Source organism: Molothrus ater, chromosome 3 (assembly GCF_012460135.2).
Source record: "Molothrus ater isolate BHLD 08-10-18 breed brown headed cowbird chromosome 3, BPBGC_Mater_1.1, whole genome shotgun sequence".
Taxonomy (NCBI): domain Eukaryota; kingdom Metazoa; phylum Chordata; class Aves; order Passeriformes; family Icteridae; genus Molothrus; species Molothrus ater.
The window spans coordinates 69853727-69866569 of NC_050480.2; positions in this window are offsets into that span (position 1 = coordinate 69853727).

Genomic DNA, 12843 nt, shown 5'->3' on the forward strand with positions numbered 1-12843 from the left:
CATGCACTGACACTCAATGGCCCATAAACAGATGATATCTCCCCTGAGGGAGGATTGGTTTGTGGAAGAGATAAAGAAAACCACTCCACCTGGCTTTAACAGGTGGCCCAATTAACAGAAGAAAACTGCCCCACCTCTAACAGATGGCAATAGAATACACACCCCCAGCCACATCCTGCATTTCCAACCTAAGACAGATGCCCTGGAGGCTGTGGCTCTTAGGGCTGGTGTGGAGCTCCCAGGCAGAGTTAAACACATTATCCCTGCAGAAATGGTTTAATGGCTGATCTGTGTTAGGCTTTGACAAAGCAAAGGTAAATCTGTTTTCTTCTCATGGCATAGATAGACAAGAGACCTCATCAAAACAAAGATCAGATTTTGTGAAGTATCTATAAATATTCGTTATTTTATGAATGACTGTCTCTTATATAATGGTTTGAATTCCCTTAAAGTTCTTGGGAATGAAGGAAAAGCACTGAATCCTTCACTCACACCTGCATTTTTCCCTAGAGTTAGTTTCCAAAGTAGCACTGTACTTCACTTTTGTTACAATTACTCAGAAAAAAAATTGCTGGATAGAAGTAGAAAACTTTTCTGTTCTTATGGTAAAAGAAATTGCCAGTGTGCTGTTTCAGTTTGATCTGTGCTTCCTGGTTTTGGTCAGGTTGAAATAATGAATGAAATCATGGCTCCTTTATTTTTCTCTGCAGAAATTAATTAAGCTCTTTCCTAGAGAAAAGCTCAGGGACCTTGGAAATAGGCAATACATCAGCTTCTACCAGCACATGTGTGTGCAAATGTGCAGCTTATATATAATTTATGTGGATGCCCTTGGATAATCTAAGCATGCTCAGCAGTGGCTGGTTAGTGTGTAATTCCCTGTCATGCTATGCTTGAGTCTTTTTTTGAATATCATTTACCAGTCCAGAAGGGATTTCTCTCAAAGTTCTAAAAATTCCAGCATTCATTCCAGTAATTATCTTTTATCCATCCTTCCTTCTGAGTCTTCCAGGGGACATTATTTTCAAATGCTGTGTTTGCACTTCTAATGTAGTTATTTATTAAATAATTTTCTGCTTCTTGGATAGACTTTTTCTCAAGTTCCAGTCTGCGTTATAAGGTCCAGCCTCTGGCTGGGAGCTCCCAGTATCCCAGCAGAGATCCTAACACTGGTGTATCACATTTTAGAGGGAGAGACTGCAAACAGCAAGGGATTTAAAATAAACAAATAGATCCCTCCTGAATATTTGGAATGGCTGAGGTGAAGGCTCATCCACCATCATGGGTTTGCATGTTTTCAAATCTCTTATTCCTTTAGGAAGAAAATGTTTTTAGAGAGTAACACTTCAGGTTGCACATTTTTGACTGGGACTTTACTCAGTTGCCATGTGGGACATTAGGCTCTTGTAATGTGAAGGCTCTAAAATTAATCCTCTGAGTGTATAGGGCTCTTACACAGCATTTTCTCCCTGGGGCTGATGTTATGATTTATACTGCAATAAAAACATTAAGAAAGAGTGGTTTAGAAAAAAAAATTGGTCTGTTCTCATTGACCTGTCCAAGACTGAGCCAAGCTCATCTGCTTACCATGGCCATGAGTTCCATCATCACCTCTCTGTGCTGGGGTCACTCAGTGCTCCACCTCTCCTTTGGTCTCTGTCTCTCAGTGAGTATAATCTGTTAGGACTGTTTTAAGTAATTTCACTGCTTCATTTGGTTTTTCTCACCTTTTAATTCTTATCTACTAATTTTATCATCTCCCAATTAATCTACTTTGGTCTCAGAATATCAACCATCTTGTTAAAAATATACTGTCATAGTAAATGATTTAAACACATGCTAAATTTACTTACATTAAACATATACTTGATATCTGAGATATATAATCAGAAAATAGATTCCCTGCTTTGTTGCATGTTGAAATAATGAAAACCCCACCTTGAGCCGTAGTTTGATTTATATAAAAGCTTTCTGGATTTAATGATAGCTCACAATTTGAGGGCAATAACAGCATTAGCTTTGCAACACTTGGTGTAGTGTGAACAAGAATTAGTCATTAAGAGGTGATTAGTTTGCTTGTGGAGAAAAGTACAAATCATACAATGCCTGTTTCAAGAATTAGGCAACTTTTTTTGTTGTAATCAGGACATATTTTGTATAGAAGCAGAGGTACTTTTGTCTCCTCTCATATTAATGATCAAAAAGCCCTTAAAACCCAATTTGTCCTTATTCAGAACACTTAGACTGCCTTTTTTTTTTAATACTGCAAAGATTCTTGGTTCTGCTTCCCTTACTAAGAAGCGAAGAAGTAGCTCTTTTATTAGAAATGCATTGAGAGAATCATAAAATCATTAAAATTGGAAAAGACCTTTAAGATTATCAAGGCCAATCATCAACCAAACACAATGACTAGTCAGAAAAGGAGACTTTATTTGCAGGACTTGCTTTTGCTACCTTTAGCACCTGTGTAATATTGCTATGGGATGACACAAAAATGCCTCTCAGGATAATTGGAGGACATTATTTTAATTGCTATCTTAATAAAGAACTTTAAAAAAGAATTCAGCCTCTTTTTGACTTTAATATTTAAAAGGCCAAAGTGCTCATAAACCTCACAGACTGGGAAATTAAAATGTCAATATTTCCTCAGAAACTGGGGTACTTGTACATTTGTTGTTCCATATAGTCATATCTAACTGTCACAGAGACAAAAAACCATCCTTAGTCCAAAGGCAAATATTGCTTTTGACTGATTTAAGCTGCCAGGAATACACCAGGTCTGCACCTGTCCCTGGTGCCCATCAGGAGGAGATTAAACCAGCACAGGCAGGGTGAGTTGGCAGTAGGAGCATTATCAGGGTCACAGCAGCTCTTTGGCCCTGGTGCCAGCCAGGATTTCCATTCTGTGAAGAATCACTGGTCTCCAACATGATGTAGCTACATCTAAGCCCTCTTTTGGCAACATTTCCTGGCCCAGAGTTGGGATTTCTGGGTTGGGTGCTGGTTTGTCTTGTCCAACAGTGTGGTGAAAAATTCACCTTAAGTGAGGTGACAGATTGAGTTCCAGGGAAGGATTTCCCAGCAGTGATGGGGTCAATGAAATCTGAGTCACCCTGAAGTCTGAAATAAGTGGAAATGGGGTGAGATAGATAATGTGCAAGGACAAGGGAGGTGCTTAGGAAATAATGTGAGGAAATGCTCTTATGTTTTTTCCTGGGCTCAGCTTATATTGACATGAAAGCCTCTTCCCATCATGGTCTCCACACAACCCTCATTCCACTGATGTCAAAAAGCTGTATGGTCTCCTATGTTTTATCACAGAAATCTTTCAAAAACACAGAGAAAATGAATCACTCAGGTATGGGCTATAAATAAAAATAAAATCTATAAAATAAAAAAATATAAACCCTGGGTGTAGTATCTCACACCTATTACAATCATATTCAAGTGGAGAAATAGGAACATTTCCTTTTTACTATTTTCCAGAACAAATAATTATTTTTAAGGCAATAATCTTCTGCTGTGATTATATATATATATATATATATATATATATATATATATATATTTTTTTTTTTTTTTTTTTTTTTTACTAGCTACACCTCTATTTTTTAATTAATCCACTAGAAATGGATCAACGTTGAAAGCTCCACAAGCTGATATTTCACATGTCCAAGCACATCTCCAATGCCTTCTAGGTGACTTGAGAAACTTACAATTTTTCTTTGTGGCATTGAAGGTCATCCAGTTTAGGACTGGGTTTTTTTGGTGGTAAAATTGTTAATTTGATGCTAGAGTCTTCTTGCCACTGCAGAGACTTGCCTGTCCCCACACCTGCTCTTACCCAGCTGGGACAATCCGTGTTCGCAATGAACTGTGGGCATAACCCAGAAAATGGGCACAACAGTCTCCAAAACACCTCACAGCTCCTTGGTTTTCCTTCCAAGGAAATCGAGCACAGTAAATAAACTCCAGCCTGGTCCAAGGACTAAAATGTGAAACATACACAGGGAAGCAGCAGTGCCTAGGAAGGGAGCAGGGAGAGAGGAGAAAAGGGAAGTGATGGACAAGGCTGAGGTGTGGAACTGTATAGGGAGCTGAAAAGAGATGTCCCTACCCTGAAACTCCAAAGGGGATTTTGGGGATCATTGCATCATAGAAGATGCAGTTTAAATGAATGAGGATGTATTTTCAGAAACTCTCCTTTTTTCTTTTATTCCTTTGAGCCTCTTTCATCTTCCAACCCATTTTACTTCAAGACTTTTCTCTCTTGCTTTTACCAGGTTAAAGACATTTATTTTCCCCCTACCTTCTACTGCTGTTGCTGCATATTCTTCATTTATATTCCTTCTCCTCCCCTCCCCTCTTTTCTCTTGTTTGCTGTGCCTAAAGTGTACCCAGAGTAAAGAATTACTTGAAAATACAATTTACACATGTAGTTGCCACTGGACATCTCAGCTGGTGGCCGCAGCTGAGTCATCCTTGTGTTAAACTGCCTGACATGGCTGCTGCAACTCCTTGATCTCTGCTCCTTATTGGAGGTCGTGCAGGCAAGAATCAAACCTTCTCATTGTGGTGAATAAACTCCAGGGGAGACTCATGTGACATCCTGGGAATCAGGTATTACCAAATTTTGGTTTTAAATGAACATGTATATAGAGCATGAATCAACAGAGGTGGATAAAAAAAAATTTCCATCTGTTTCTTTCCCCTCATTCTCCCAGGAGGAAGGAGCTGAAAAAAGCCTGGAGTAATAGGAAAAGATAGAACCAGGATATGGAGTCCATAAAAGTCCACTTCAAGGATATGGAGTCCATAAAAAAATTCAACTTTTCATGGAATCACAGAATCATTTAGGTTGGAAAAGACTGGGTTGGAAGGTGAATATCATCAGGTCCAAGCATTAACCCAGAACTGCAACCTACCACTAAACCACGTCCCTCAATGCCACATCTACACGTCTCTTAAATACCTCCAGGAATGGTAATTCCATCACTTCCCTGGGAAACCTGTTCTGGTGCTTGACAATCCTTTTGGCAAAGAAATCTTTCAGATCACATTCATCAAAACAAAACAAAACCCTGATTAATTTCATGCCTTCTGCCAAGTTCTGCAAACGGTTTGTATTTTTTTGGGATGTGATACCAAGACAGTCTCAATTCTCTCTGCTGCTGACTCAAAAGGGTATAGTCAGACCAGGCTGCCAGTATGTCCAGAAACTGAATAAACAGGAGCTGAAATGCGGACCACAAAGTTAAAATCATTATTATCTCTAAAGGATTGTGTTGGAGCAGTGGCGACTCCACAAGGTTTGGACGGAATCTTATCACTACTTGCTAAGCCAACTGGCATAAGTTGGATTAGTTTGACCAAACTTACACAAATAGCAGGGAGGTTTGCAGCTGAAAGAATGGCAGGTACAGCCCAAGCACATCTCTTCAGGTAAAGATGGACAAGGGAAGGGATTTGCTATCAAAGAAGGGATTTGCTGCTCCAAAAAGTGAATTTGGTGGTTCCCCTTGCGTTACCTATGGTTCTGCATCTCCTTTATGTATGTTTTTGCTGTTTTTTCAAAGCATTAAAAGACATAAAATTAGAGATTTCCACTAGTTTTTGTTTTTGAGGGAATCAACAAGTTCAAAAGTTATTGGAGAAACTGTGGGCAGTGCAATTGTGTGGTCCTCATTCCCCTAAGAAACTGAGAAGCAAGTAAACTGCTTAACTTTCATTCAGTTTTCAGAATTAATTTGTATTTTCAGGGATGAAGAAATTAAAAATTAGTTTCAGAAAGTATCTAACCTCAGAAATTTTTATTTCAATTTTTTAATCAAAATACATTTTCCCATTTCTCTTTAACCAATTTTCTCTTCTGAATGATTCTATGATAAAAGTGTTTCTGGGTTTTTTGTTGTTGTTGGGGTTTTTTTCTGTTTTTTTTTTTTTTTTTTATTTTTTGTTTTTTCTTTTTTCCTCATGCCTAAAGATAAAAAGCTGACAGATATTTAAATTTTGATGTTTCACATTTCATCAACTCCCATTAGGTGGGATGGATTTTAGCTTGCACATAAATTATCTTCATATGGCATAGGATAACCTCTGGAATTCTGCTCACCTGCACTTCACTGGCTGTTTCTTTGCTCTGTGCCATCCCTGTCCCTCCTCTGGGGAGGCTGGGGACCAGTGGCTGAAAGCAGAGCATCCCAAGGTGTCCTCTCTGCTGGAGAAAGGCCTGTTTTGAAGCGATATGTACCCAGATGGCCTGAGAGAGCTGTCAGCAGGTGTCCTAGTTTGAAGTTGTCTTTGGCAAGTTTTGCGCACCCAGAGGACAGAATTAGTGGCTTGATTGATCACACAGATTTTATATGCCTTAGTAAGAGAAATGCAGTGCTCCATGCAGGCTTGCTGAAGGAGAGATTGCCTACGTTTGCAGTGGAGGCTGGTGCAAAGTGTTTTGGAGGGATGTGTGAGGAAAAGTTAGAGTTAGGACTAATTTTAGACCTAGTTCTCCAGTTCTAGAAAACTTGGCATTTTAGAAGGCAAGTCACTTCACTACTCTCAGCTCTTCATTCTTAGTGAGATGAAATGGCCTCTGTGATTACATATTTTAAGAAGGAAGGAAAAAAACCCTCCCTTTTGGGGTGAGAATGTGTGAGAGGAGCAGCTCTGCAGACACCAAGGTCAGCTCAGAAGGAGAGGCAGGAGCTGCTCCAGGAGCTGGAGCTGAGGTTCCCCTGCAGCCCCTGGTGAGGAGCATGGAGAGGCAGCTGTGCCCCTGCAGCCCATGGGGGTCCCTGGGGAGCAGAGATCCACCTGCAGCCAGGGAGGAGCCCACAACAGAGCAGGGGATGCCCAAAGGAGGCTGTGGGCCTGCAGGGAGCCTGTGCTGGAGCAGGGTCCTGGCAGGACATGGAGCCCCATGGAGAGAAGAGAGGAGCCCAGGCCCGAGCAGGATTTCTGGCAGGATTTGTGAACCTGCAGGAGACCCCACTGGAGCAGCCCATTCCTGAGGGACTGCAACCTGTGGGAGGGATCCACCCTGGAGCAGAACTCCAGCCAGTGGGAAGGGCTCACACTGGAGCAGTTCATCCTGGGATCTGGATCTGTCTCCTGGGAGAGGAAGCCCACACTGGAGCAGGGGGAAGCATGAGGAGTCCTCCCTCTGAGGAGGAAGGAGCAGCAGAAACAGCATGTGATGAACTGACCACAGTCCCCTTCCCTGTGCCCCTGCTGAGGGCAGGAGGGACAGAAAATCAAGGGTGAAGCTGAGCCCTGGAAAAAGGGAGGGGTGGGGGAAAAGTGTTTTGAGATTTCATTTTGGTTATTACTCTACACACTTGCTGAGCAAGCTATGTCCCTTCCAGAGGCTGTGGAGCACTGTGGAGAAGGTCTCAAGGGTGAGGGCAGTAGAGCTCCTCCAGTGTCATGCCAACAGGGAAGACCTGGGCATGACCACCACTGCTCCACTTGGCAAATCCTGTCCCAGCAGGGATATTTAAAATATCATTCAGAATGGAGTGAGTAGACCCAGCAGAGTCCAAGGCTCAGTTAACACGTTCTGGCAGACAGATGAGCCCCCAGGGGAGGATGGCACCCACCTCACCCAGCTCTTCTGTGCCTCAGGCTTTGCACTGGCAGTGGTGTTAATTGACTGTGTCACATGCTGCAGTGAATGACAGGGGGGTTTGCACAGCCTGGCCCTCTAATGAGCCCTGGCATCCATTTCTCAATGAGACAATAACAGGAATAGTTTCATTGGACATGTCCAGATGGATGAAGCCTTGCACTCAAATCCTTCTTTCATTCCAGTTCTTGTAGCTGAGGATGAAATTGTGTAAGCAGAGCAGGGAGTTAATTTTTATCTCAGCAGACCAATGTGACATTAAGCATCAAGCCACAATTATTATTTTTTTAATAACCATGTGAGTAAATGCACTGAGCATTTCAGACACCCTGCCCTTGGCACATGACCACGTTTGCTCTGCCCTGGTGTTCTTTGTGCTGCACCAGGATTTCCCCACAGTGCTGGGCAGTGAGCATAGAGCTTGGCTGTGCTTCATGGAGTGTGTTGAAAAGATGCCTTGCAGGGCTGTGGTGTATCAGTAATGGAAATGCTGCCATTATAAATTATTCTTTTTTTCCTGTTGCATTAAATCAATATTTTTTTGAAAAAGCTGCTTTAAAAATAGAATAATTGAATGAATGAACTGGTAGGTTGAAGGATATTTTTCTCTGTACCTTTCTTTTTTCCTGTATATATTTTTCTTCTAAAAAATCAATAAGGTATTCAGTTTTCTGTCCTTGCTAGCATGTTCAATATTGGTTTGTATTTCTCTGTTTCTCATAGTACATGCCACTTATGTTCATTCAAGCTCGGGGACACCAGCAGTTTCTTAGTTTTCTTCAATCAGTGAAACATTTTCCAAACTGTGGGGTTTTTTCCTCTGAGATGCCTGAAAAAATTGTTCAACAACTTGAATCCTTGAGTCTCACCTCTTCACTAACCCTGAACCAGTTCATAAGACAGTTCACAATGTTCAACTACATCCTCAGTCTGGCCTGGCCCAACCAAAATCTTCTAAAATTCCTCAGTTTTGTGGTTTGTCCGGGGATATTTTTGTACTATTTTTGTTAGTTAACTTCTTTTCCAGCCATCTATGAACTCTTACTGTGCCAAGATTTTCACTCACATGGCTTTTTGCTGGGATTTTGCCATATGTAGTAAGACTGAATCTTACCAAATATGAGAAAGTCCAGGGTTTAAAGTTACTGGACAAGGACTGTGATTAAAAAAATAACCCTCTCACCACTTTTCTTATTTTGCTGTTAAGATTTTAGTGCCCTGACTACTTTGCTGCTTGAGCAAGGAAAGCAAGTCAGGACCAGTCAGTAAGACCAGTTAAGATGGGAGTTAAGATGAGGACAACATCATTGATCTGTTACTAACAATGACAATGTCACCACCTGCAATAAACTACTGGGGAATAAACTCAATTTCCTCCCACCGTCATCTTTCATGAGTTGCTAGCCAAGATTTCTGCAAACTCTTTCCTAGAGATAAGTGACATGCCCCAGAAGGACTTTGATTTATATTTCACATTTACTGGTTTTTGACTCTGTAGCAACAATCAAAGTCCTCTTTAAAGCAACTACTGTTTGGAGAAGAACCATGTTCCTGCTCTCTCCTGGTGCCAAGGGCTCAGGATGGTGCTCTAAATTACACTCACCTTTTCCTTCTTCTCCACCTGTGCCTTTTCCAAGTACAGCCCATGCTGGATTATGCTGCTGTCTTTAGCCCTCACTAAATACTGATGTTTTTTGCTCTGCTCCATGCTGATGTGAAGGACTGGAGGTGAAAGGGACACCAGGTGTCCCCTGCCCTCAGGACTTACACCACAAAGCAGGCAGCTACCTTGGGCTCTTCCCCAGGCTTGTGGGCAGCAGCACAGGGGTGGTTTTGGGGGGCTCAAAGCTCCACATCCCGAGAGCTTTCCTGGTGTCTGCAGCTGTTTTGGCACACACTGACAGTTTGGAAGACTGAAGTTCTGACCTAGAGTGAATTTTGTCTTCGGAAAATCATGTACTTTTCACCTTTCTCTGCCAGGGTTCTTCACCCCCTGAATAAAACATGGCATTAACAATGAGTGTGTTCTGCAAGAGCCTCCAACCAGCTGAGCATAAAGCTTTGTGCTCCTTAATCCTGCAGTGAACTGGCCTCAAGTCACTTGCCACACAGGGTCTCTGATGGTGCACCCTGGATTTTGGGTCAGTTAGAAAGTGCCTTTCTGGAGTTTCATGTTTCCTCTCCTCACATGCAGTGCTTTTGGGCTGAAGGACCTGAGTGTGCCAAGGAAGGGTGAACTGACTGGAGCCAGCCTGTACACAAAAATTGGGCTACTCCCAGTTCTTTCATAAGAAAATAAGTAAACAAGTTACTTTTCTTTTTTATGTAACCATCAGAGAGTGGTATCTAGCCTTACTGTGAGACTGCCCTGGCTCAGAGGAATCTCAATATTTCTGGAAATCATTTGCTGTTTCTCTTCTTTTACCATTTTAGGAGAGAATCCTTTTTTTTTTTTTTTTTTGTCTTTTACAGCTAGAACACAATCCTTCCACCTTTGATAAGCATAGAAAGACACCCATGAAATCATGACAATATTTTTTAAAATGAAACCAAAAGATTGTCATCATCTCTATTTATCTTTAATACTAAAATGTTGAGTGAAGTCACTTATTAAAATCTTTCAGTGACTTCTGCAGCCTCTTAATCCCTAGCCCCTGCCAGAAAGGTGATAGGGGTAAGTGTTGAGTTACAAAGCATCTAAAAATGTTTGCTGCAATATTCTTTCTGTATTCAGGACTGGATTCAGTTGGCTGTGTCACCTACGAAAGTGATTCTTGACCACAGCTGATGAAAGAGAACTGACCCTGAGGTTCAGCTGTTCAGACTCAAAAATCTGCCTCAGTGAAGAAAATTGAGGATCAATCCCTCTATTTCATCTTTGCAAATTTCTTTTGTAGGCTTCAGATTTTATTTTGCTACAATGTAGATTGAAAGAGCTCCACTTAATGTAAAAATTTTCTGAGTTTTTGAGGAGTAGTGATGATGATTCACACACACACCTTTTTACCATCCAGCCCAGTCTCCTAAGTGCCTGGTGGTGCTGGTGAAGAAAAGTGAAATGCAATACTGAAAGAAGCTTTTATTACCTCTGTGAAAGCAACTTGTAGTACTGCAGATCTTTTTCCTCTCTTACCAGAAAAGTAAGAATAACTTGATGAGAAAAAGCACCTTCAAGTTTAAAAGCATCCCCCTTTCTGTGGGGGGGTGATGCACAGGATTCCAGCAGTGCAGGCAGGAGGGACCCAGCAGCGTGTGACATGTGCTGTGACACTTTCTTGGCTCTGGCTGAGCCCTCTCCTCTGCCTGCTGCACTCCCCCCGAGGAGCCCCTGCCCTTTGGGAAGCTGCCTGGCACGGGCAGAGGGGCAGGATGCTCCAGAGAGGGAATTTCACGGGGTGAGATGGATGATGGACAGCAGCAGCGCCGGGGAGAGGGAGAGAGGGGGAGGAACAGCGCAGTATCCACGGTCAGGGAGGCCGGGATGGGAAGGGGGAGCAGGAGGGAGATTGGCTCGTACTGAGGAGCAGAATGATTTTCCCCTCTCCCTCTTGAACTCTAAAACTTGAAACAGCAAGAGCCCTGTGGATTTATGCTTTTACAGATCACTGTGGTCCAGACTTTGAAATAAAAGCAGCTGTGGAGCTCTAGGGGGGATGCTCTATACAGAGTTCATTAAAAAGGTAAGTCCTTTTTCTCCTCCTGTTCTGGTAAGGTGCTGAAAGTGTGGGTATTTACATGCAGGTGCAAAATGGTAAACAGATAAACACCAGGGTGCTTACCTTACCTATTTTCACTGTATTCTTAATTTAGGGCCATTTTCGTATTATCTTTGCCCATTCTTAGTTTCTCAGAGAATTCTTTTGATTGCTATTCTATTTTTCTTCTCCTTTCTGTGGAATAAAATATTTCATTGTAGGAATGAAGCTGTCAGGGTGCAGCCTTCTGAAATGTACCTAAGAAATTCAGAAAAAAATTCCTGAAAGTTTTGATATTGCAGGGTGTCATTAATCCTTTTCTCTCCTCCACCCCTTCTGAAGGCATTGGAGTCTCCAGGCATGTGTGATATAACCAGGGATGATTTCTTGATGTAACAGGACTGGCCAATCTAATGCAATTCTGATAAATATGGTCCTTTGTGGACTGGTGTTTCTATTAGTCTTTCTGAAATTCTGCCCAAATCTGGCACTGTCTTTATCACAGAATGAATTTGGAAGAGAACTGATCATTTGTGTCTTTGGGCAATACCAGGAGCCCAAAACATTGATAGATTTGATACTGATTATATTATTGGTATTGATTTTATGCTGATCATTGGTTAATTTCAAAGCAAGAAATTAAAATTAGCATCCCAAAACTTTCCCTTACAACAAGGGAGAACGTATTTGCAGAAACTTTGCTCTGAGACAGAAGGGAACTGCCTGGAGTTGTGCAAGTGTAAGTCAGCACAGGGTTGTGATGGCATTTTGCACCAAAGAAAAAGTGGTTCTTTGTATTTAGCAGAACTCTAAGCTTCATTTAATAATAAAATAGCATTGAAGTAGTCACCTGAGAATCAGGCATCAGCAAATCCTTGTATTCACTTGCATTTGGAGCATGTTTCTTTGTTGAGCTGGATGCAGATACCTGCTCTGTGTGCTTGCATGCACCCCAATTTGCAGTGCTGAACTTCCTCAATAGTAAACAGGCAACAAAAGGACAATTTTAATATCAGGGTGAGCCTGTAAAAAGAAAAGAGAGATCCTCCACTAAGAGAAGGTTGCATTCCCAGCCCCTGACTCCTTACATGACTGCACATGATGACTAAGCCGCTCTAATTAAGTTTATGAGCTGGAAAATAGTTGTGCATTTGGTAACTCCAAGCCTTATGTTTTACATGAGAAAGGATCAGATGAGATTTCATGTGCTGGTCTGCCAGGAAGCCACTTGTTTGTCCCTGGGACAGAGCCAGGTGTTTGTGTGCCTCCAGGACGTTTGTTTAGTGGACAAATGGGCAGTGATTGCAAAGCAGAGCGACAGGATTTCCTCTGCAATAGGAAAATTCTATGGAAAAGTGCTCCAGGAGCCTAAACCAAAATTTCAGGTACTCTATCTTGTGATCTAGCACTGCCTTTCTGTTCTTCATCTGGTCTTGTTTTCATGGATTTTCCTTGTTGTTTGTTCTCCAGTGGTGCTACAATTGGGGTACAGTTTTCTCTTGGTTAAAACACCACTTGCTGGGTTAC